The sequence below is a fragment of the Anas acuta genome, chromosome 1 (assembly GCF_963932015.1).
Source record: "Anas acuta chromosome 1, bAnaAcu1.1, whole genome shotgun sequence".
Taxonomy (NCBI): Eukaryota; Metazoa; Chordata; class Aves; order Anseriformes; family Anatidae; genus Anas; species Anas acuta.
This window is the reverse complement of record NC_088979.1, coordinates 82,336,024-82,358,835: the sequence shown is the minus strand read 5'-3', so window position 1 is coordinate 82,358,835 and position 22,812 is coordinate 82,336,024. Positions and strand designations below refer to the sequence as shown.

At 41.7% G+C, this 22,812-nt stretch overlaps 1 protein-coding gene across 1 annotated transcript in view; it reads right to left on the bottom strand.

Moving 5' to 3' along the window:
• The window catches only part of LOC137856402 (uncharacterized), a 190,041-nt gene that overhangs the window by 90,300 nt on the left and 76,929 nt on the right, over positions 1–22,812 (bottom strand). The window lies entirely within an intron of this gene.

Here is a 22,812-nt window from a genome sequence, read left to right as displayed (position 1 = left end):
CCTCTCACATCCTATAGGAACTCTGCCTCTCCCTAATACTCAGCCCTTCCTTCTCCGTGAAGCCAGAAACATTAAGTTCCTGTGCAACAGAGTGCCAAGAGCGAGGATGAAGGACGGCTTCTATTTAATTAAGTGTACAGGCCATAAGCACCACCCTCCAGTACTATGCTTTGGGTGCTTGTGTGTACTTCTGTACAGTAAATACCTTAGCAGCCTGCTCCCTCTGCTCAACCCCAGTCATATACATGTGCCTCTGGAAATGCAGACAAATCAACAGTCTGCTAACCATCACATACAATAACACAGATTTCCTTCTCCCCACACTTTACAAAACTGTGCCTGGGGAGAAAAGGCGTAGTTGGCTGCACGCTCCAGGATGGACAGCGCTGTCAACCTGTGGTAGACCAAGAATAGGCTGAGTTCCCAATCCCAGGACCTTTCACAGATGTACAGCACTTTGCCAAGAAGTCCTTGTCTTTTCTGTGGGGGAGAATGGAAGGTGGGGAGGCAAAAGAGACAGGGAAGATGCTCCAGTCGAATCCTGTTTCCTGCAATATGGCATGTGTGTGAGGGCGTGTGTGCGGGGGGGAACTACATTAATCAAATCATGATCCTTGTAGGGTACAACGGGCGATTAAAAACAACAACTTGAATTTATCCTGCAGCCTGTTGGCAGCTAGCACATAACTCATTCTTTCTGTGGAGGGCTTAACTTAGCAGGTCTGTGCCGTGACTAATGAAGCCATCTCTCCGCTAGTGCACTAATTCCAGACCTTTTGGGAAGGAGCCCAGCTCAGCCCTCCCCTTGCAGGCTCCTTATGGCCACCCTGCAGGTCCCTCCCACTGCCGGCACTGTGCTCGGGAAGAGTGTGTGAGAGTATTTCTCCTTTAAATCTGTTTTCGGAGAGCTCTGCTTTGCCATGACATTTAAGGGCAGATTTTCTGGGGCACTTCTCATTTTGTCTGAAGCATTTGAAAGCCACTTCCTTGGCACTCCTCTTGCCTGCTCCTCAGCAGCACATAATCTGATCTTGTTGTACCCACTGCCTGTGGGGAGAGGCACACATCTCACCGGTAAAGTCACAGTTAAACTAAACATTAAACTGTCCAAGAACTGACTTCCTCGACAGCTCTGATTCAGGCTCCCAAAAATGCTCTGCGCAGTGAATCATGCTTCCTTCTGGAAATGACAGAACTTCCTCATCATGGTGTTCTAACTTGCCCTCTCCTCGTCTCCGGTGCTATCAGGAAAGGATTGAATTGCATGCCACATTTTTTCCATGGTCGGCAGGGAGATACATCCTTTTTGAAGAGGAAGAATTTCTGAGTCAAAGGATGACGAACTGAAAATTAGTACCAGCCCCAGAAATAAATGACAAACAACAACATAAAGCCCCATAGAGGTGGTCAGTGGGTGTATTTTGGATATTCGCCTTTCTGGCAACTTGAGATGCCTATTACAAGGCAAACTTGCTTTTCACAGCTGAAAGTAGCAATGAAGTTGAAAATACTAGTAGTAGCTGTATGTCTTTATTTCCTGTGCCTGGTTTGATAGGTCTTGTCTGCTTGCAGATCAGGTAAGGCACTGCTGCACATGAAAACTCCCGGTGTCCAACCCAGCCTTGAAGGACAATTGTATTTGCCATCTGCACTGCAAGGGTGTGGGGAGAGAAAGGAAAAAGGGCAGTGCTTCTGGTGACTTCTTCCAATCAGACTTACACAGCAGATTGTTTCACAGCCATTGCAGTGACAGCAATTTACAGAGACAGTTTGCTGTACAGAACTTCAAAATCAAAACAACAACCCCCTTCCTTCCCCCCCCCCCCGCCCCCTGCAAAACCCTATGATTTACTGAACAACATGTAGTTGGGATAAATACCTTACCATATGGTAAACGATGACTTGCACTGGAAATCAAATTTTAAGCAGCTCTTTTTGTTTCTTTGTATACATTTTTTTAACTCCCTCAGAGCCAGGGCAGGTGTAAGCCCCAGATGCACAGACTGTATAGGCTGCCAGACTGTGGGCATGCTTAGGATGAGATCCTGTTCCAACCCAAATCAGTCACAAAATCACATAAGAATAGATTTCCAACCTCTTTTAGCCATAGTACAATGGGAGAGGCTGGATGTCAAAAAAATGGAGAGTGGTTGATCCGAAATACAAGGGCTATTGCCATGGCTTCCATAAAGCAAACTTACTTTCCTCACATAGTCAAATTCCATGATCAGCAAAGCAGTATGTACTTGATGGGGGGAGTAGTAAATAATACTAAAAACATTAGCTTTTAGTGCATTTATGCTAGATGAAATGCATTTTTACAAAACTAGTTCTAGACCACTCAATGCTATTGAGATTTGTGTCTTGAGTTTGTGTTCCTGCTCTTTACGTTGTCCCTGAGAACATGTATTATTTCCACGCTATCATTTTAGTTTTTCAGATATGGTTCACACTTGCTGCCCATAGCAGACGAAGAACTTTAAAGGTGCACATGAAGAAAAGAAGCAAAATAAATGCTTAGTCCACCTTAGCCTGTTTTGTGTTTCACGCTGCACAAAGTAGGCTTAAAGTGCACCCAAGGTGGAAGTCAGAAGTGGAAGTAAAAGAAAACTCATGAACCATCAAGCCTAGCCACAGGCAGCACAATAATAGAGTCCTTTTCACTTAAAACAAACAAACAAACAAACAAACAAACAAACAAACAAAAAAAAAAAACAATTAAGATGATTTGCTGGTTCTTGAAAGGCTACTCTAAATCTTTCCCCTTCAGTTTACTTTCTCCTGATTTCCTCAACAAGCTTCTCTATGTCCAGAACAACCTTTGCAGTGCCTGTTTTAACTCAAAAAGCCCAAGTAACATCAGTCCTTTACCTAAATTTAATGCTTCTGGGCAGCAGCTGATTTGATCACTTGAGTAATAAATATTCTTAATAATAACCAACAGCTAGTCCCTAAAATGCACATATGGCCCATGTAAAAAGCCCTGTGTTGGAGTTGCAGGCATAATACAAAATACCTGCTTATTCATGATCCTGAAATCACGAATGTTTAGCAGACTGATATGGAGCTGAAAGGCATGGGGATAGGTACTGAATCCCAAGAACTGACAATGTTCAGCAATTTTGCAATCAAACGGGACCTTGCCAATTTGCTGACTCATTTCCTTTGGTCCCTTGGATGTAAATATGAGAGGTCTAATCCCACTGCCACTGTTCAGGGTATGCCTCATCAATGGTGTCCAAACCAAACTAATCTGAATCTAATGGGAAGATTCACACATCAAAAGTGTGTACACTCATGGAAATGTAATTGAAACAACACTCGGAAGGAACATTTGTTTTTTTAATTTTGTTGTTTTGAAAACTGTAGTCTTAATGCAGAAAGGCTTATTTTAAACTACAAAGAGAGATCTGTGGGAATTAGAAGTTATCTATTTTCAGCAGTGATGTCTGTTGCATTTTTTATTCATCTGTCTCTCAGATGAGGGCTCGAGCCCAATTTTTGAACAGCTGTTGGCAAATCTCCCCTTGACTTCAAATTTGATTGTTTGGATTTGGAAGATGCCTCAGATATCCTCTGCCACACAATAAGTACCTGCAAAAAAGAATTTGTACAGGCTTTTGCCACTGTGGTTGCAAGAGAAGATTAGGATCTGTAGGCAGCAGTGGTGCCCAGAAAGAGCTTTCTAGTTGGGAAACTGCAGGCTGGATTGGGGAGTGGAGGACATACTCCCGGCACCAAAATGTCTCCTTATAGCTCTGATGGGTCATATAAAAATGCTCTGTGTTTGGGTAATGTTTGGTTGGTTATATAACATACAGTACTTATCAATGGTGACATTCATTAATGTAACTGCATACAGTGATTATGGATTTAGAGGGCCTGCTCACTCCCACCTCCCTTAACATCTGTGAATACCACAACTAGTAGAAAAATACCATAAAAATTCACAGAAAGGCTTTTCTCAAAGTGCTACCTTGGAAAAGAAATAGTTCAGTTACTCTGTGAACGGGTCAAGAAGCAGTGAGGTATCTTCAGGAAAAAAAATAAAATCCTGAAATCAAAATCTGAAAACTTTTCTGTCAGTTCTAGTGAACAAGCTGGTCTCTCTCTGCTGCTACAGATCCACATGTGAATGAATACATAACCATAGTTATGAGCACTTTTTTCACCTGGAAACAACCTCTCCCCGTACACACACCCTCTTCCTCCTGCCCTCTCAATGTGCACAAGTTCAGGCCCTTTGCTCTGCTGCTCACAGACTGGCTCTGTCCTTGCATGTGCAGGTGTAAACTAAAGTGCAACCCCAGGGCCAATGGGGCTGCTCAGTGCCCAGCCAGTGCTCCTCTCAGTGCTGCCACTCGTGGAGCAGAGGAGCAGAAGCTCTGCCAAGCTTCGTCCCCTTCTAGCTAACCCTATGCCACCGACCCCATGACTGTGGACTCATCCGCTGTTGTCCCATGAGACCCCCCAGTTATGCAGGGCTGGAGCAGGTCAGCCCGTGGCTGAGATGCCTTCAGAGCATAGCAGCATGTACTCCTGGTGACTCACTAGGAGTTCACCAAATGAACCAGATCCCAAGCACTGAGCAACTCTGCTGGCTGTGTGCACATGGAAGAAAAGGTCCGGACAAAGTTTTGTTGCTTTTTTTTTTTTTTCATGGTGATTAATGCTGAGTCCAAAAAGGGCTGCAAGACAAGGGAGTGAGTTAAGAACATTAGAGAAATTGATATATATATATATTTTTAATATATAAAGGCCCCTGGAGGATCAATGGGAACTGGAACCACATGAGACACTATGTACTTCTTGTTATAGAAGGATGGTTGTGAGAAGATCAGAGAAGGGTGTGATAGTGGGTGGTGATAGTCTTTACTGCAAGACTAAGGACGCCCAAACAGCAGTGCAGAGAGATGTGAAGAAAAGAGAATAGAGCTGTATGGAGCGCTACAGTAAGAGCTGACGTATGGTTTTGGAGGGAGTAAGCAGCATAGGAGAGTACCAGAAGTCAGAAGATGAGTCTCAGAAGTATGTCTATTCTCATGTGCCCCTTGTCCATACATAAGTTTTCTCGCCCTGTTCTATGACATGTAAAGAAAGAGAAGGACTAGGCATTTGCAGAGCAGAGTATGATTTTTATTTATTTATTTATTTATTTTTAACCTACTTGCTAACCCATTCCACTATTCACTGTTGGGAGGCTGAGGGAGAAGGTGACATTGGGCCTGATCAGATCTGCTGTCCACAAGGAATGCCTCTAAATCAAGGAGGTTGATGTCTGTTGGCCTTCGGTGAGCTGTTCATGGACATTTGTACTGACATAGTACTGGTGAGACCAGAGAGGCCTGAGGTGCTGACCAGGGTGTTCCCCAGATCAAGCTGAGCCAAGGCTCACAAAGACTGCTGCCTTTGGTGAACCTGAGGTCCTTCTTTGAGGTAAAGCTGCCAGGTTTTGTGTGTTAGAATCCAGGAAAAAAATAAATTTAGCATAGCACAGTAGCACTTCCAATAGTGCATGCTTTACTGGAAAAGTAAGCAGTTCCAAAAGTACAAACCAGCTGTAGGCTGCATAGTTTTTCACATAGGATGCAGGATATACTCAAATAAGATGTTCAGCAATTCTAATAATAGTTCAAATATGTCCCAGAAGTTAGTTTTTGAGATGTTCACATTTTGGGCAAGAATCCTTTCAAAATATTTCCTCAGGCAACTAGTATCTCAGGAGTGAGGAATTTATCTTGGTTAATTCTGACTGTTTTGAAAGGAAAAAGATTGTGGGGATCAGTTCCTTAACTGTTGTAAACTGGCACTGCTCCACCAACCTAAATAAACTTTTGAGTTTGTACACTGGCTAGAGAGTCTGGCCCTATTCTTCATTTACTTAATCCCATAAATTTTCACTGTATTGGAAAAAAAAAAAAAAAAAAAAAAAAAAAAAAAAAAAAAACAGTATGATTTAAATGAATAAATATTATATGTTTTCAGCTCTGTTTTATTGTCAAGTTCCTAGCATTGATGCTTAAGTCCAAGCACTAGTCATGATCCCCTGTATGAACAATGTTTGGCAACTCAGTGCTAGACCAGATATCTTAAGCAGACAGCTGACACTGATAAAGAAATGTTAATTTTTGTGTCTATTTTTGTGCAAAAAGAAGTCAAATACACATATCTATTAAATAAATGTACTGCCTGTGGGCAACATCCAGTGGGAAGTGATGACTTTTGGTTGGCACTACAAATCCATTCTATGTATATTAAATTTTGTACGTTTTTCAAATCTATTAATGAAGTAGAAACTATATATAAGATCTCTGGTTCCAAAAACTATGTTGCTTGGACCATGTTTCCTTTATTTACAAAGGAAAGAAAAAGTGAGATAAAGAGCTGCTAGTAAAACAATTTCAAGGATTGCTTTTGTTGTTGTTGTTGTTGTCGTTGTTGTTCTTGTAAAAGGTTCACTTCAATTTAAAGTTAAGTCACTAATGTGTGTGGCAGAGGGGACTAGGGCCTTGATTTATGTTTCCTTGTGATGCACTTCTGGCAGTTGTCCAGACTTCTTTTTCTTTTCTCAGTGCTTCACTGATTAGTGCAAGGATACAAATTGGTAAATCTTAGAATCGGGAATTCAGAAATTCTGGTTCTGGTGTATCCAGTGTGTGTATGTATATTTTTCTTCCTTCAATGCATTATACTTTTGAAAGATTGCCTTGCTAAGACTATGAATGTTAATTATTATGACTTTATAGACTGATGTGAATTTCATTCCTAAAACAGGAATGAAACAATTTCGTAACTCTGAAGCATATAAAAGAACCTTCCAAAAATTACAGCATTTAGTTACTATGTACAGAATGAATTTTCTGAAAATTGACATGGTAAAGTAGGAATTAGTCTGACTTTAAGAAAACTTATTGAAGACATGTTTTATGATTTTTTTTCTACCTGTCACCCTATGAGATCCTGACTTATGTTAAAATTCAGCTTAGAATTCCTATGTAGCTACAACTCTTTAAAAAATCATGAGTTCTTTTATCTGAAAGTTTCTCCTCCAAAAGAGTTAAATAATATGATATTCCAGAGATTGCCACAAATAACTTTCCTCTTTGCAAATAGCTGTTGCTGCTATTATTATCAATGCCAGTACAGCTTAGGAAAAAATACCCTCTGTCAGAATAATCCCTATCCCCAGTCCAGCGGTAATGAAACACAAACTGTCCTGGGATGACATTGCCAGTAAGGACCACATTCTTGAAAATACAAAAAATGGTGTGGTCTCTGAAGTTATGCAAAATGAAGATGTTGTAGACATTTTATACACAGTCTTGTATGTGTATATATGTAGTCGAGGGACTGGCTGGTGGGGAAATGCCTGCTTAGGCTGGAACAGAATTCTGAAATTAATGTTGATGACAGCACAACTAGGGAACTAGCAAAGTTACAGGACTTTTACTGTTGCGTGATCACTTCCTTGGCAATGAGGAATGGACACAGAAGAGTCTGTATCTGTGGACACAGAACTAGGGTATGCACCCTTAGATGCTTTGACTCTTCACAGTTTTGTTTTTGTTTTCAGTTTTATGCTAACTGTAGCACATATAGAATGATTTTAACATACAACATAAGAATTTTTATTTGTCTGAATTATAATACACCATATGTGAATGCATCTGTTCTTCACTGTGTTACATTTATTATTTGTACTATGGTGGGGCCTCAAGTTTCCACCTCAGATCAGGGTTCCAACTTGCTAGGCAATGCGCAAATACATAATGGGAAACACTCCCTGCCTTGAGAAAAACATACTCTAAATTGACAAAAACAGCTCAGGGTGGGAAAGGAAAACAGAGCCAGAGAACCGTTCTGTGGTAGCTCAACCTCATCTAAACTGAAGTCACCGTGGTCCCACACCTCCAGTCCAGACCACTGATTGCCCATTCTCTGGTTTATATTGGCTTGCTGGGCTTAGATGGCCTAAGTTCCTGCTTCATGACAAGGAGAAGAGTAGGATCTATGATAAACTAGTCAACTTTTTTGGAAAGGTTACTTTAGCAGAGTCAGCTCCCTGAAGTGACTCATGGTGCAGCAATACAAGCACCAACGCTGGCACAAGGGAAGGGTCATGGCAGGACAGTGGGAGTGCAACAGCCCTGGCATGGGTTGGCATAAGCCGCCACGGAAGCACATACGGAGAGGATGCATCCGTCCCATATCTACAAGGTCAGTGCTGAGCAGGAGAAAGTACAACATGCAGCATCACAGCTCCATGCAACCACATCACTCTGAACTATGCCCCTTGCTCTGGTGTGCTGCAAACCTCACCTGCCCCAGCTGCCTGGTGACAGCAGAACACTTCAGGAAGAGCTCTGAAGCCAGGATCAGTCCCTTCCCTACAACAATAAGTAGGATACAAGGGAGTGGGCAGCTCAGGCATAGAGAAAATGCTTTGGCACAAGCATTTAGCAGGCAGAGTTTGCTCAAGAACCCAATTTGTCCCACTCCTCATCTATGTATTCGTGTGTGTGTACACACATATACATATACGTAAGTGCCCACATGGTGTCTGGAGAGTGGTGTGGGATGGTCAGTATTTCTGGATCTTCAGAGCAAGAACTCGAGGTTCCTGGTTCCAGGGCTATGCTGAGTTCACCAGGCCATGGTCTATAGATACCAGTCACAAATGATTTGGTGTTACGTGCTGTGTTACTAACAAAAGGTGTGCATTGCGTACATTCATACCATGAAAATAAAAGACCAACATGGTTTCTATTCTCAGGTCTTTGTGTGCTTTCTGCTCCTTTCATTTTCAATTTGCACTCTTGTTTTTAAAAGTCCACTGGGGCTTGCTCCATCTTAGCATTTGGTTTCTTTCTTTGTCCTCCTACTGCAATCTGTTACCTCTTGTTATCTAGCATTATCCCTGGCTTTATTTCTTTATGTGGTCTTGCATGGTTGCTGCTGCCACTAGGAACAGGCTGCCTGCCTCTGAAGGCATATCTTTTTTATTTATTTTTTAAATTCTTATTTTAAAACACATGTTTTTCCAGCATTTATGATGCAAAATTGCTCTGTCCTTCTCTGCTATGGGCCATGAAGAATGCTTGCTTTAATTTACCCTACATGCTGTGCCTTTGCATTCTTCTTGTCTGTAATTTATGCCACATACTGTGCACTCCCTTGTTTTATACAACATAAAGTTGCCAGATGGGTGAGTGCAACGCATGCTTTAAAATGAAGGCTTGAAGGCAACTGCTTAATCCGAAGCTGCAGAACAAGCCAACACCAAAAAGGAAAGAGCATTTGAAAATATATCTGAACGGGTCAGTAGTCATTATGTGGGGCTAACACTATCAGCAACACCTCCTAATTAGCAAAACATGCTATTAACTTTCCCCTGAGATTTATTTTTTCCTGCTTGCTTTTCATGGTATAAGGTGGCAAAAGATGAAGCCAATAACAGAGCATTAAGGGGAAGGAAGGATATTTGGGCATAAATGACAAGGAGCAGTCATTTTTCAGAATGAAATGGTGCCCAGCGATGGGAGATTTGTTTGGCTGTGGTCGGTGGGTCAGTTCAATAGTGCACTTTGCTGGGCTGTAGAAGGTATTTAGCATGTGGGGGGGGTTGTTGTTATTGATTTTCTCCTTTCCTTCCCTAGCAAAGGTCATATTACATGTCTCTGGGGTTTATTTTACGCTGTGTAGGCTGAATAACTGAGGAGCCCCAGCTCTCAGCTAACACTACTCAATGCATTGCACACTTCCTCAGGCACATGTTGTGGTAGCAGCTGCACGGCCCTCATCTTCTATCGCCCCCATCCCACTAACAGGATGGCTACATCCAGCTTTGGTTCAGCTGCTTATCTGCACCGTGTGCTCTGTTCTTGATGCCCTAGATCACACTACACAAGACCCAGCTACATCACTGTAGCACATGAAGTCTGTCTTGGGGTTGGGGAAAGCAGGTTTGACCACAGTCTCCTGCTGCTCTAACCAGTCCTTTGCCCATGTTGGGGTTACATGTGTACTTACGCAGTATGTCATGGGGGAAGCAGGGGGATCCTGGGTGAAATTTTGGCTCTGTAGAAGTTGACAGAGTTTCTGCAAGTGACAGCTGTGAAACAAAACTTTCTCCCTGTGCAGGGAGGCTGTGGCCACTGACACCAGCAAGAAGAAAGGTGGCTTGCTCAGCCAGTGCTCCAGCAGGAGGAAGGACTGGGAGTAACCGTGCATTTCAGGTGGGCTCTTGGAAACTGAGCTGGGATTGCTAAACAGATGGTGTCACACTGTCAGCAACCTCCCTACTCCCTGTGATGAGAATTTTTGAGAAAAAACGTGAGGATGGGGAGAAAAAGAGTGTGACAAAATCCTACTGCCTTATGGAAGGGCCAGTGGGAGGAAGGGAGATGTGGAAAGAAGTCATCTACATAGAAAAATGAAGGAATAGCATATCTATGCCAGCTAGCAGTGATAATAGCCATAGTGAACATTCTCTAGCATGGACTTTTAATACAGCATTCACAATAGAAATGCAAATTATTTGCATTATACCTTAGTGGCAGCTCATGCTGAAGCTTTCACAGCTTCATCTTGATACTCTTGTAATGTGGAGTAGCTACGTCAAGCTGTCTGCTGGTGCAGACTGCAGCAGCACCTTAGCAGGCAAGGTGCTAGATGGAGCATGAATTGCCAAGAGGATCTGGATTCTCTAAATGTAGACAAATATTCAGTTGTGAGATGAGATGAGAAGTGAAGATGCAGGACCATGTTTTGCCTTCTGCCTTATCTGTCCTCTTTAATACCAAATATGAAGATGGTAAATGGACCTATTGCATCCATAGCTAGATTGTGTTTTTGGAATGGTCCCTGCTGTCCCTTCTATGGTAGCATTAATTGCTTTACCTATGAAATTGGCTGGTGAAATTTCTTCATCAGAAAGATGAGGAATGAAAAACAATCCTGTTGTTCACTTACTTTGAGAGAGCAATTTTGGAAGAATAGGGTAGGGTTGGTGCTGTGAATGCTGTTTGTGCTGTCTTTTACTGAGAGACATATATGCAGTATCTTCTAAGGAAACAGATGCTCGGAGATAATTCAAGACCATTTAATCACCAATAACTTGTACATGCTTTAATTGTAAGTCATAGACCAGAATTTGCCAACATAGGTATTTGGCACTTCAAGTTTCCAGCACAATTTTTTTCATTTCTTCATTTCTGTGAATGGTGGTGAATTACACTTTTGCTGGAGATTATTTTAGAAAAACATGAAGAGTTTGTCTTTGATACAATGAATTTCCTCTTGACACTAAATTGGTGGCGTAATGAGACAGATAAATACATTTCACACTTAGTTTAACATGCGTTTAAACAATCAGGCTAAAGGACTGAGAGTAAATAAGGAAGAATTAAGATCCAAAATACCAGATGATATTTTTCCTTTATATTCTATAGGGCTGGACTTTTGAATAATCAAGCCATTTCTCCCATGCATACTTACATATTTGAGTACACTGGATGCAGTCCAGGCATTGATTGACTGTGCTTTGCAGCACTTACTAAGTTTCTGTTTCTTCTGAAGGAAAGAGAAACTCAAGAAAGAGAAACTCAATGTAATAGTGTCTGAAAAAACGTATTACATCACTGGGCTGGAAAATAAGTACTGTGTGTCTGTTTGTCACGGGGATATTTCCCCTTTCTGCGTGACAGCCATGAGATGAGATGGGTCAGTGCAGATGGTATAGTAGCTTCTTCACTAAGGACATCTATACCTGTTTGTACAGACAGATATGACTTTTACTCAGGGCTTAAACTCCATCAGTACCTAACTTTCACTTGCACCTCAGTCCTGTCATTCAGGAGACTGATTTAGTAGGGAACCTCTGACACTAGTCCTACAGAACAGTGTTTCAAGAGTAAGAAATCAGAGCACTATTTGCCAAATCCCAAATTTAAAACCTCTTTTTTGGGAGGCTTTTCTAAACACTTTTTTTTTTTTTTTTTTTTAACCACTTATCACAGAAAAAATGCTGTATTGGGCCAGGTGCACCTGAACTGGCGTTTCCCAGGGGAAAGCACAGTGAAGGAACCTGGAGCCACTCATGAAGCCTTCTTTTGGGAGTTCTCAGCTCCCTTCACAAGGTCTGCTCTGACAGCTTGTATGATGCTCTGCTTCATTACTGTAGTGGTTTGAGGACAATGTATCTCTGTCAAACTTTTTATTTTTTGAGTGTTTTGAGTGCCATCTGAAAGGACTGAGGCTGCTATGCTGATTTTTATACTACTAGGATCTAGTTTCCAAGAGAGAAATCTATGAAATAAATGGTGAGAGGAGGAAGGATAGTAACTTACTGAAGATGAAAAAACTTCTGTTTACATGACTAAGACTTAGTCATGTACCTGGGACAGGGTTCTGTATTGGCCTTGAAACTGATGTGAAGAGCACATCCTTAGTTTTGGCAGGAGTCGAAGTTCAGTGCATTTTTCAGGGATGAAACTTAGAAGAACAGAGAAGGTCAGTTTAACCTTGTGGTTGTGGTTATGAATGAGCAAGGAAGTTTAAATTACACTGGAGGACAGCTCCTTTAGTCACAGGAGCCTGTAGTGCACTCTAGGTCCTTTATAAATAAATATAAGCACTTTGTGTTTTTACAGCAATAAGCAAACTGTTAAGGCACAATGACTAGGTTGTTCTTATTTAGCTTTGCTGATGATGAAGTTCCCTATTGGTTGCTCATGATTACAGCTAAAGAGCAGGCTATAAACAGAACAACCGTGCATTTTTCACAAGTGTAACGCAGTAGTTTTTCGCTAGAACTCTTTTCTGCTTCCTCATTATTTAAAATGATAAGCATCGAGCTAAAGAGAAAGAGCTAATTACATTTGTGTTTAATCAGTTCAACAGTTCACTCTAAATCTGACGGATTGTTCCACACATCTGGCTGAATACAGCAAAAGAATTGGTTTCCTTCATAAGCACCTCATGCATCATGAACAGGACTGCTTAGACATTGATCTCCACAATTTTTCTGGAGAACTCTTCAGTGTCAGACACGTGCACACTGGTGGCTGAGCTCCTTTGCTGCACGGTTCCCGTTTCACCAGGCGATCAGCTGCCCTTTGGATTATTCCTCCCCTTTTCAAAACCGGTGTCTTGTACCACAGTCAACACCGCAGTTCCATCTGACAAAATGCCTGTTCAAATAAATTTTCACATGTGGGTCAGGGCTCCTCCCTCCCACTTGTGTGCCCTAGCATTTTGCTGGCTGATGCTAGCTGGGTGTGCATGCTTGCTTGGTGCCACTGGGTGCATCTAAACCTCCACGGGTTCTTCAACCAAATTTGCCCAAGTTGTCCCAGCAGCAGCAGCTTTTGTCTGACTCACTGAAGCCCTGTTAACTGAATAATACAACATTTCCAGCCATTTTACCTGGCATCTGCCTTCATTAACTAGTATTAAAATTTTCATTAGTAACATAATCAGAAGTAAATAAAAGCCTGAAGTCAGTAATTGTGGTGTAACGACCACATGGACACCAGGGCTCTTTTAGGATCAGTAACTGCTACTTCTTTATTGATGACATAACTTCAGCTCTCACATTGAGGACATGACATAACATAACATAACATAAATATAACATAACATAAATCTCTTATCGAGGACAGGCTCCCTTCTTATAAAAATCGCCCCACAGCAGTACTTTCATTGGTCAAACAACTTTGCCCGGCAACAGCAAACACCCAGCAACTTCCATGCCTTAACGGCTGGAGAACAAGCAACCCGAGACAGCAAGGCGTCTCCTGAATCACCCTTCTTTGTTTCCTCTAAACTCTTTACATTCCTGATGGTCTCATCCTTAACTGTCCTATGTTATCACCAACCGTGGGGTTTGTCGACCCCCATGGCCACACTCCCACAAGTAATGCTCCTACCGATGCACGTCACCAGCTATAAGCCAGATCTGAATTAGACCTCTCATTTTTATTAGCCAGGTGATTAAATACAAAACGATTTTCTGGGAGTGACAGCAGATGCCCAACACACATTTACCAAAACCTAGGTAAAAAATGCACTTCAAATGGCACCTCACACTAGGTGGCATTCACAAAAACATGTAACTGTACAGTGTTCAAACGATGAGGCAACTCTTTAATAAACCACGTGCAAAAAGGCCTTTTGTGAAGAGAAGCTGTACTTAGGCGTATTCCCCTTATTACCTAAACCTAGAGTCAACTGAAAGAGAAACCCTTCCTTGCCAACTGTGCCAGCCTGCAGCACTGCACGAACAGGAAGGGTATTTTAATTCAGAACTGGGAACAGGATTACTTACTCAAATGGTAATTTTCCAAACTGCAAACCTAGGTTCTTGTTCCCTTTGCAGTGTGTTCCTAGCTGCACCCTTTGCACTGCACAGTTTCAAAGGATTGTGCCTTCACTGTACACAAACACACAGCACCTCGCTTTCTGAAATTGGTCTCCCCACCCTGGTTTAAGCAGCCACGATTTATCCCCCATATATCTATTTCAATAACTTTCCAGCTTGGACCAGGCTTCACTTCAGCCTTCAGAGCAGCTGGGGAGAAAAGGGCCAACATTTCCAAACTGCAGGTGGATGTGCTTGCCGTGGAGGTTACAGTTTGCATTCATACTGCTTCACTCTAGATACCTGTGTTGATTTGCATGCACTTTGGGTTTCATTCCTGCGTGTGATGAAGCCATCAGAACTTCTGCTACCAACTTGACAAGCACTGTATATTTAATTGCTAAATATCCCTCCTGTTGTGGAGAATGAAAGCATTCTGCTGATGAAGAAGATCCTTTTACTGAAGGAAATAAATGTAAAGTATTGCAATACCATATAAAATAATCAATAGAGACATAATATAGTCCAGGCTTTGAAAGGCAAATGTTAAGAGTGCTTTTGCAATCTGATCTGCAGTCACTGGAGCCGAAAGGCTACTGAGGTGTCTCATGTGAGGGCAGGGAGCCTGAATCCTTGTTAAACCTCTCAGATTGGAAGGGCAGGCAGCCAGTTCTTCTTGCTGCCAGAGCTGTAGGTGTTTTCTCTCCGTAGGGAGGATATATTCTCCCACATCAGGAGAAATCTGATCGTGTCCTTAAAGAGTAATAGAAAAAAATTCCACCCTATGTTTCACAACATACTCTAGTGAAGGCTAACATCATGTGAATTTTGGTATCGATAAGACAATCAGCACTGAGGCTGGACAGTCCTGGTATCATGAAAACCATCTGCTGAGGGCTTCGCAGATGCTGTTCCAAAACCCTCGTCAGCTTCCCACTGCCCTGCCTTGTGACAGCAGTCCTTTGGGAAAACTTCTGCTGCACTTAAGTGAAACTTGACTTGCACATTACTTGTTCAGACAAGCTATGAGTACATATGACTCATCATTTCCCTACTTTGTTTTGCCTGTTAAGCAGCCATCAGCATTTACATCACAATTGATCATAAAAGAGCAAAAACGATGTAGCAGTTCCAGCCTCACCCCTTGTGAGTTACTACAGGAAATTTGCAGTCCTCCCCCAAACCCTCCACCTTAATGTCCCCACTTTGAATATTCAATGGAGAAAATATTCTCAGAGCTCTATATTTCTTGCCTGTGACTTTTTCTCTGCTTGACGATATCCTTTCGCTTCCCACTACTTATTCTCACAGCTTTGGGGGGAACAACGAACATGATGATCTGTTGTGATATACAGACTAGCAGGGGAAAAAATAAAGAAAAAAGAAAAGAAAAAAAAAAAAGAAACTTAAACAGCATGATCAGAAACCTCAGTGCGCAGGCACAAAGGTTCTTTTTTGCTCCTTCAGGCTGGCCCAACTTGTACGTCACTCTGTAGCCAGGTAGCAACGTGATGGCACAGCAAAATGGTGCATCCAAATAGCTTTAGCAGTTTACCTAGGTCACCTTCGTAATCCTGGGTACATTTCACTTTGTTTTTGTCCTGTCTGCTAGACCCATCCTGCACTGTGAACTGCAAGCCACAGCAAAACAAGACTGCAATAAGGCTGAAATATGTGGAGGGCTTACTCTAGTAGTGACTTGGTACTGGAGCTGGCCCTGCGGAATACCCTGCTTACCCTAGTGAGTACAGATGGCTATGCTCCCTTCTTTTGGGGTGTAAACTTTTTTTGGGGAAAAGTTTCATTGGCAAGCACAATTTGAAATGATAGGAGGTAGGGTATGGGAGTGAGATTTGTGACCGCAACCACAAGGAACCCAGCATGCACTTCATACTGTGTAGTACAAATGGTCTGACTGCAGCCCTTCAACACTGCAGCAAGCTTTGCAAAAATCGTGGCTCATTTCTTTATCTCCCTATGTTTTCCAATTCATTTTTAAATATGTTGTGATAGTTCATAGGTTTTGTTTTGTTTTGCTTTGTCTCATATCTCTCTTTCAGGGGAAAAAGGCATGTTCATGCTTTACAATCCCAAGGGCTCAAAGCACATTTTTATTTTGAAGTTTCGCTTTAGAGAAGACCTTATGTTAGGAAGACTACAGGTGCTGGGATTTTAAGGCACATAATATACAGGACTTGAGTGCTATATATCCTGGGCACATGTGCCTCAGCTTCTTCCTGTCCCACGGTACTTGCACATTAGCAATAGCTGGATTGAGAAATACATGCACAACTGCACCCATGCAATTGGAACATTGCACTTGATTTTTCTGAATGCACCCAATTTGTCAAGGAACCCAGTAAAAGCAGACAGAAAGTGGAAGCATCTTGTGATAAGCAGCAGCTGGGGGAGGAAGGAGAAATTCCAATCACGAATTAGAAAGCCCAGCGGCAGCTTCACTTTCTGATGACAGCAAGTTCCTCTTAAGGAACTTCTTTCTCCTTGTGTGGGGAATACACAAGAGAAAGATTAGAAGGGACAGAAAGCATCAAACCTGGAAGAAGAGGAATAGATGACATGGAAAGTGATGATGCCTGCAAAGTGTGTGGCTTTATTAATGATGTTAACTGAGGTCAGGTCTGAAGCAGGATAATAAAATACCACCCCTGGGTACGGTATGGATCATTTTGTAGTCCGCGCCAATGTTAGAGCTATGACTTAGTAAAGCTTGCTTTATGGCTACCTCTTTTTGGAGGCACCTCTCTCAGCAGGCTTGTAGGTCTGTCCATGCCCACCACCTCCTGCCTTCCACCCTGGCCATGATCAAGCACTTCTCACTCCAAGCATGGTATCCCCTCAGAGTACTGACTGTCATCTCATGCTTGTGCTACAGCAAAACTTAAGGTTCACTGAACCTTAAGAGAGGTGCAAATGAACTTTGAAGAGCCTAATCTTGACTTTGGTGAGTAGCAGAATAGTGGTGACATTGTGGTGCTGCTGATGTGCTAATGTAATTTTTTTCCTAATTACACAAAACCAGTTAATTACATAAGCAAATGAGGCAATTAACTCATTTTCCATCACAAATTATCATTGGAACAACTGAGTATCTTTTGGATAAAAACCACGTTAAAATAAATAAATAAATAAATAAATAAATTTTTGCGTGGGGAACATTTTAAAATTCCATCCCTGGTTTTGCTTCCTTTTTCTTTTTCTGAACAGCAGAAATTCAGCGTTTTCTTTTGCTTTAAATAATCCTTCTCGCTGTTGGGACAACTCCCTTATAAGGCCAGTTTTTGCTCAGTGGGAATGTTGACTGCATTTATAAACACCCACTTCCTAGGTTTTATAATAGTAACAGCAACATAACCTGAACTATAGTTTCAGCAACACGCAGCAAACGCATTCAGACTAAGGCTAGCCGACCAGCTTTTTTGGAAAGTTTTGAGAGGTGTTGGCAATGCCACTATGGTTCTATTTTCTCTGCTCACAAATTCACATCCTTGAAAACCTCCTTTCTTACTCCATGTTTCTTTGAAGGTAGAAGTAGGCACTTCTTCCAGTTCCAAGATTGACAGTGAGAGCACTTTGGATGGTGCAGCAAACACTGAAGCAGGAAAATGCCCCCTCCTTTAAAACCTTGGAATTTTAGGTGGGTACAAACTGTGATCATGGAGTTCTGAGTTTCCAAGAACTACAGCAAAGAGAAGATTTCACCATATACATTATCCTGCTCAGAATATCCCCTGTAACTCCAGGGAAGGTTGCAAAATAAATAAACAAACATCAAAAAAAACCTAACTGCCATCCCTAGTGTTACTTATTGTAATCAGGTTAATTAGCTTGGTACGTTGGAAAAAGATCTGATGTAATAGAATAAGAAGAATTTGTACTTAAGAACTACACACTGTGGTTAAAAAAAAAAAAAAAGTCAAAATCTCCAAAAGGATCAGACATTTGAAGTGCAACCTCCAGAAGTAACCCTGACTTCTAGATGTATCCTGCACTCACGCCACCAGCACTGAGCCAGGGAACGACACTGGTGTCTGATCCTTCATGGCCTCACTGGTAACTGCAGATACCTCCACCTTTCCAGCCATGCAGGTTTGAAATTGCTACCTTCTATTTAAGCTATTGCCCATGTGTTTGTGCCACCTCAATATTTTGCATCGTGCCCACCCTTCGCCTGGAGCAGGATGTGTAATTTCAGTGCAGCACCAGCCAAACAGATCCTAAGGGCCTGATGCCGAACTTGTTCAGGTGGTCATAAATTAGGAACAACTCCACGGCTGGTGGTGACACAGAAATGCACAAGCCTGGACTTGGGTTCCTCATACCTATTGCATTGTTTCTAAGTAGATGGCCAGGGGGCTAAAAGCAAAATGGTCCTCTCCCACCCTCCTGAGGGGGAAAAAAAAAAGAAGTCAAACAAAACAAAACCCCAACACAAGGATACACATCAAAAATGTGTAGAGATGGTGTTGATGGGGAAATTCTTGCTGAAAACAAAACATTTCTGTGCCAAATGAGTTGTCATGGATTTACTATAACATTCCCACAAAGAGAAACAGAATTTTCTTTATTGTGAAATCTTAGTTGTGAGTCTTGCTGCTCCTGGGAAAAGTCATATGTCAGAATAGAACAGTGTTTCCAAATATGACTAGTCTGAGCAGATAAACAATGAATGTCAACACAGCATTCAAGGAAGTCTGTATCTGTGGTTAAATCCCTTTCTGAGGGACCTTATATTCTTGTTCTAGTAGTACTACATATCATGAATACCTGCATAGGCACTTGTTTTTGTACAACAGACCCCATTAAACCAAGGTCACAGTCATCTGCAGTCAAGGCATCAGCTGCATATGAGAACATCCTGCAAAACTATCTGCTATGTTCAAAACTTTCTTTATATCATTTTTTTTTTTCAACACCATAGTGCACAAGGAACTTGCAAAATAATTATTCTTGTTCATTTAGTTCTTTTAATTGACTCCAAACCTGACGAATTTTCAGGTTCAACCTCTTGTACCTCGCAGATGTTGAGGGATGGGCATACTCCCACTTTACTACTCCCTGCCTAGTTCAATCAAAGTTCAGAGGACCATGAGGAGGCAGAAGAAAGGTCCCAGTCCTGAGCACTTTATTTTTACAAATACTAGGACCAAGTTCACCTGGCCACCCTATGGAGGTGAAAACAAAATGTGCTATGAGGAGGAGGCGAGTTACTGAGAGCAAAATGCCATTGTAACTATCCTGCTCCTACGGCTTCTAGAGCCAACAACTCTAACACAACATTCCTGGCAGTCCTGGGGAGCAGGTTTTCTGCCTCAAGCCAACCTCTATTTCAGTCACGTGTGCTTTGACCACCAAACCACAGTTATGTTTTTACTCTTTGGATATATGAACTTATATTTCTTTGAGGCAGAGCAACACCACTTTAATAAAGGAAAGCATCCTGCTGCTACTAAGCAGTATAAAAGAGGGGTCAGGGCAATCTGCAGGTAATGCAAAAAGGAAACTGAATTTGGGTCTCCCACTTCCTTGAGTTGTACTCAAATTTATATAGGCAGTAGCATTAAGGTACTGTTCTATTCAGTATCCAAAGCTTTCCAAAACTCAGATCCTTTCCCCGTCCTCCTCCCAACTTCTTTTTATTATAAACAACAAACTCACTTTCACTTCTCTACATATTTTGTCAAAGTGCCTTCCTTCCCTCAGGGCTGAGAAGCCACTGAAGAGACCCAGCGTTTTGTATACTTCCATTCAAACCTGATTTTCACATGGGGACAAGGAAAAGGCTAGCCCTTCATTTCACTATGCCTCAATTCCCCAGCCACAAAAGAGGGATGTTACAAAGCAGATGAAGATACCACACACTTAGAACACATATTCTAGACAGCAACTTTCTTTTGTGGTCCCACAACACAGCAGAAGCTTGGATCCAAGAGAGCACATTAAATCACGCTGTCCTTGTTAGGAGAGAACTGAAGGGAGTTTGGCCACTGGGAGGGTTTTGTTTTTTGTAACACTATTAAACACAAAGAAACCCAGAAGCTTGGCAGCCGATCCCACCATGTAAATCCATGTCTTTCTACATTACTAGGAAGTTCACTCAAGGTTAAAATCCTCTATGAAAATTTGGCTTATGAAATAACTTTTAATCACTACCCAAAGTCCTTTTTTCATCCTTATCCATTGTAGGTGATGAAAAAAATGAGCTGCTATCAGCCTTCGATAAAGGTATAAAAGTTTCAGGGGAGACTGCTTACACAACCAGTAGGTTACACAGAGCATGACTGACATCCTTTATTGTTCAGGGAACTCCAGCAACTTCCATGTTGCTGTCACGTAGAGCAACCACCCTAGGATTTTAGTTTTATTTTTGCTTATTGCATCAAGTAAGCTACAGACTGTTAACTAAGTGTAATTGAACATCCATGCTAGTTTGGTTTAACAACTTAACGTGCATTAGTATAAAAACTCTAAAGACAGCCCAAAATGTATTATACAGAACTGGCATAAGCTATGTTGATAGCTAAGAACAGCTAACTATCTATCAGTAGAAAAAGTTAACACCCCTCAGGAAGTTGTCAGACCCAGGACTAACTGGCAGAAAAAATTGAGAACCTTCTGCAAAGTGCACAGATAGGCTATTCAACAACCCGCACAACTTTCTTTCACACCTCTCTCTCAGTGTACATATATATAGCAAGGTAAATAGAGAGAGACATTAGAAAGAGTTGTCACAACTCCTAATCCTACAGTTAATGAATCAGCTCTGCAGTAACCATGACAAATACCACCACTGTGCTTTGCAGTAGCTGCCTAGGCTTACCAAAGTAGACAAAAGGCAGTGGTGGGGTCTGTTTACTTTTACATTCATTCATTTTTTTGCTTATTGAAATGTTGCAGCTACACAGCTGAGGTATTCTTGGCTGTGCTGCTGTGGTTTTAATGTCTTTATGTGGACATTTTGGAAAGAATGCAATTATACAGTTATCTCAGTACTCTATGCAAGCCTACAAGATAGACTTCTTTATGGTTTTATCACCCAAGTGATCTCTCCATGGAACAGAGAAGACATGCTCAAGGAAAGTAACAGCAACTCCTGGTCTCAGCAGAGATGACATCCTGTTCAGCTTCTGGTAGTGTTCCAAAATTAGGCACAGCTCATCTGTCTATACTGTATGAACAACTAGGGAACAAGCACAGGTGTACCAAGGAAGAAAAATACCCAAACTGCCTCGCGTAGCAAATACATCAAGCTGAACAGTACACTGAATTTCTAGAGACGTGCAAGGGAAGGAATAGAACCCTTTTACCATAGAATGGATCTAAAGAAATTGAAAGTTTCTCGTAACTACTCTTCATCAACCTGTTCCCTTGTATATCCCCACTCCCTATAACCCTCAGCATCTATGCCCGGTGTTAGGCATTGGTTGGCCAGCCCCGAGGCATAGGAAAACTATACTACCTAGTCATTCAGCCCACCTCTCTACATGTTAAACAAATCAAAGCTTTAAGAGGTATCACCTTCATGAAAAAAAAAAGTTTTAGGTAAGTCTTTGCAATTTACTTCTCTTTCCAGAATTAGTGTTTAAGTGTTTCAGAAGATGCTGCTTTCTTGTAGCTAAAAAGAATCAGATTCACCATATTAGTGATTCTGCAAATGCCTTCAGATGGGAGAATGAACACCTACTGCAGGCAACATGATTGACTTGAATTACAGCACCACTACCTTTCAGGAGCTTGACAGACACTAATTTTGGAAAGGTGTTTTGCATGGAAGAGTGGCATTCAAAGTAAATGGAAGATTTAGTGCGTGCGGGTGTTACTTAGCAACCTACAGAACAAAACTTTAGGAGTAGCTAGAAAAAATACCAACTTAAAAGGATAAAGTTGTTTAATAAGTATGAGCAGCAGCAACCATGCTGCAAAGCCTTTTGAAATGAAACTCACTACTATATATGTGGTCAGCAACTATCACACGACATGCAACTGTGTGCCACTTTCTTAAAACTGCTATTTTCTCATCTTCCTTAAGCTACCACTAGAGTATGTATATTGTTTAGACAATATGCCTGGTGAGGAGTCCCAGTGATATCTAAGCCATTGGAAAAGTACTGCCTCAGTCTGAAGGAAAGAAAAGGTGGCTGAGTTTCTAAGAGATTGCTCTAAAACTCTGTGCCTTCCTATTTTCATAAGTATGTCTGTAAATGCTTCATAAATGTAAAATCCCCACTTTCACGACTTGAATGTAGGACTAGAAGGTATTTTGCATAAGTTTGCAGATGACACTAAATTGAGAGGAGTTGTTGACTCCATCAAGGGTTGAGGGGACTTGTAGAGATCTTGACAAATTAGAGAGCTGGACAATCACCAACCACATGAAGTTTAACGAGAGCAAGTGCCAGATTCTGCATGTGGGAAGGGGCAACCCTGGCTATCAC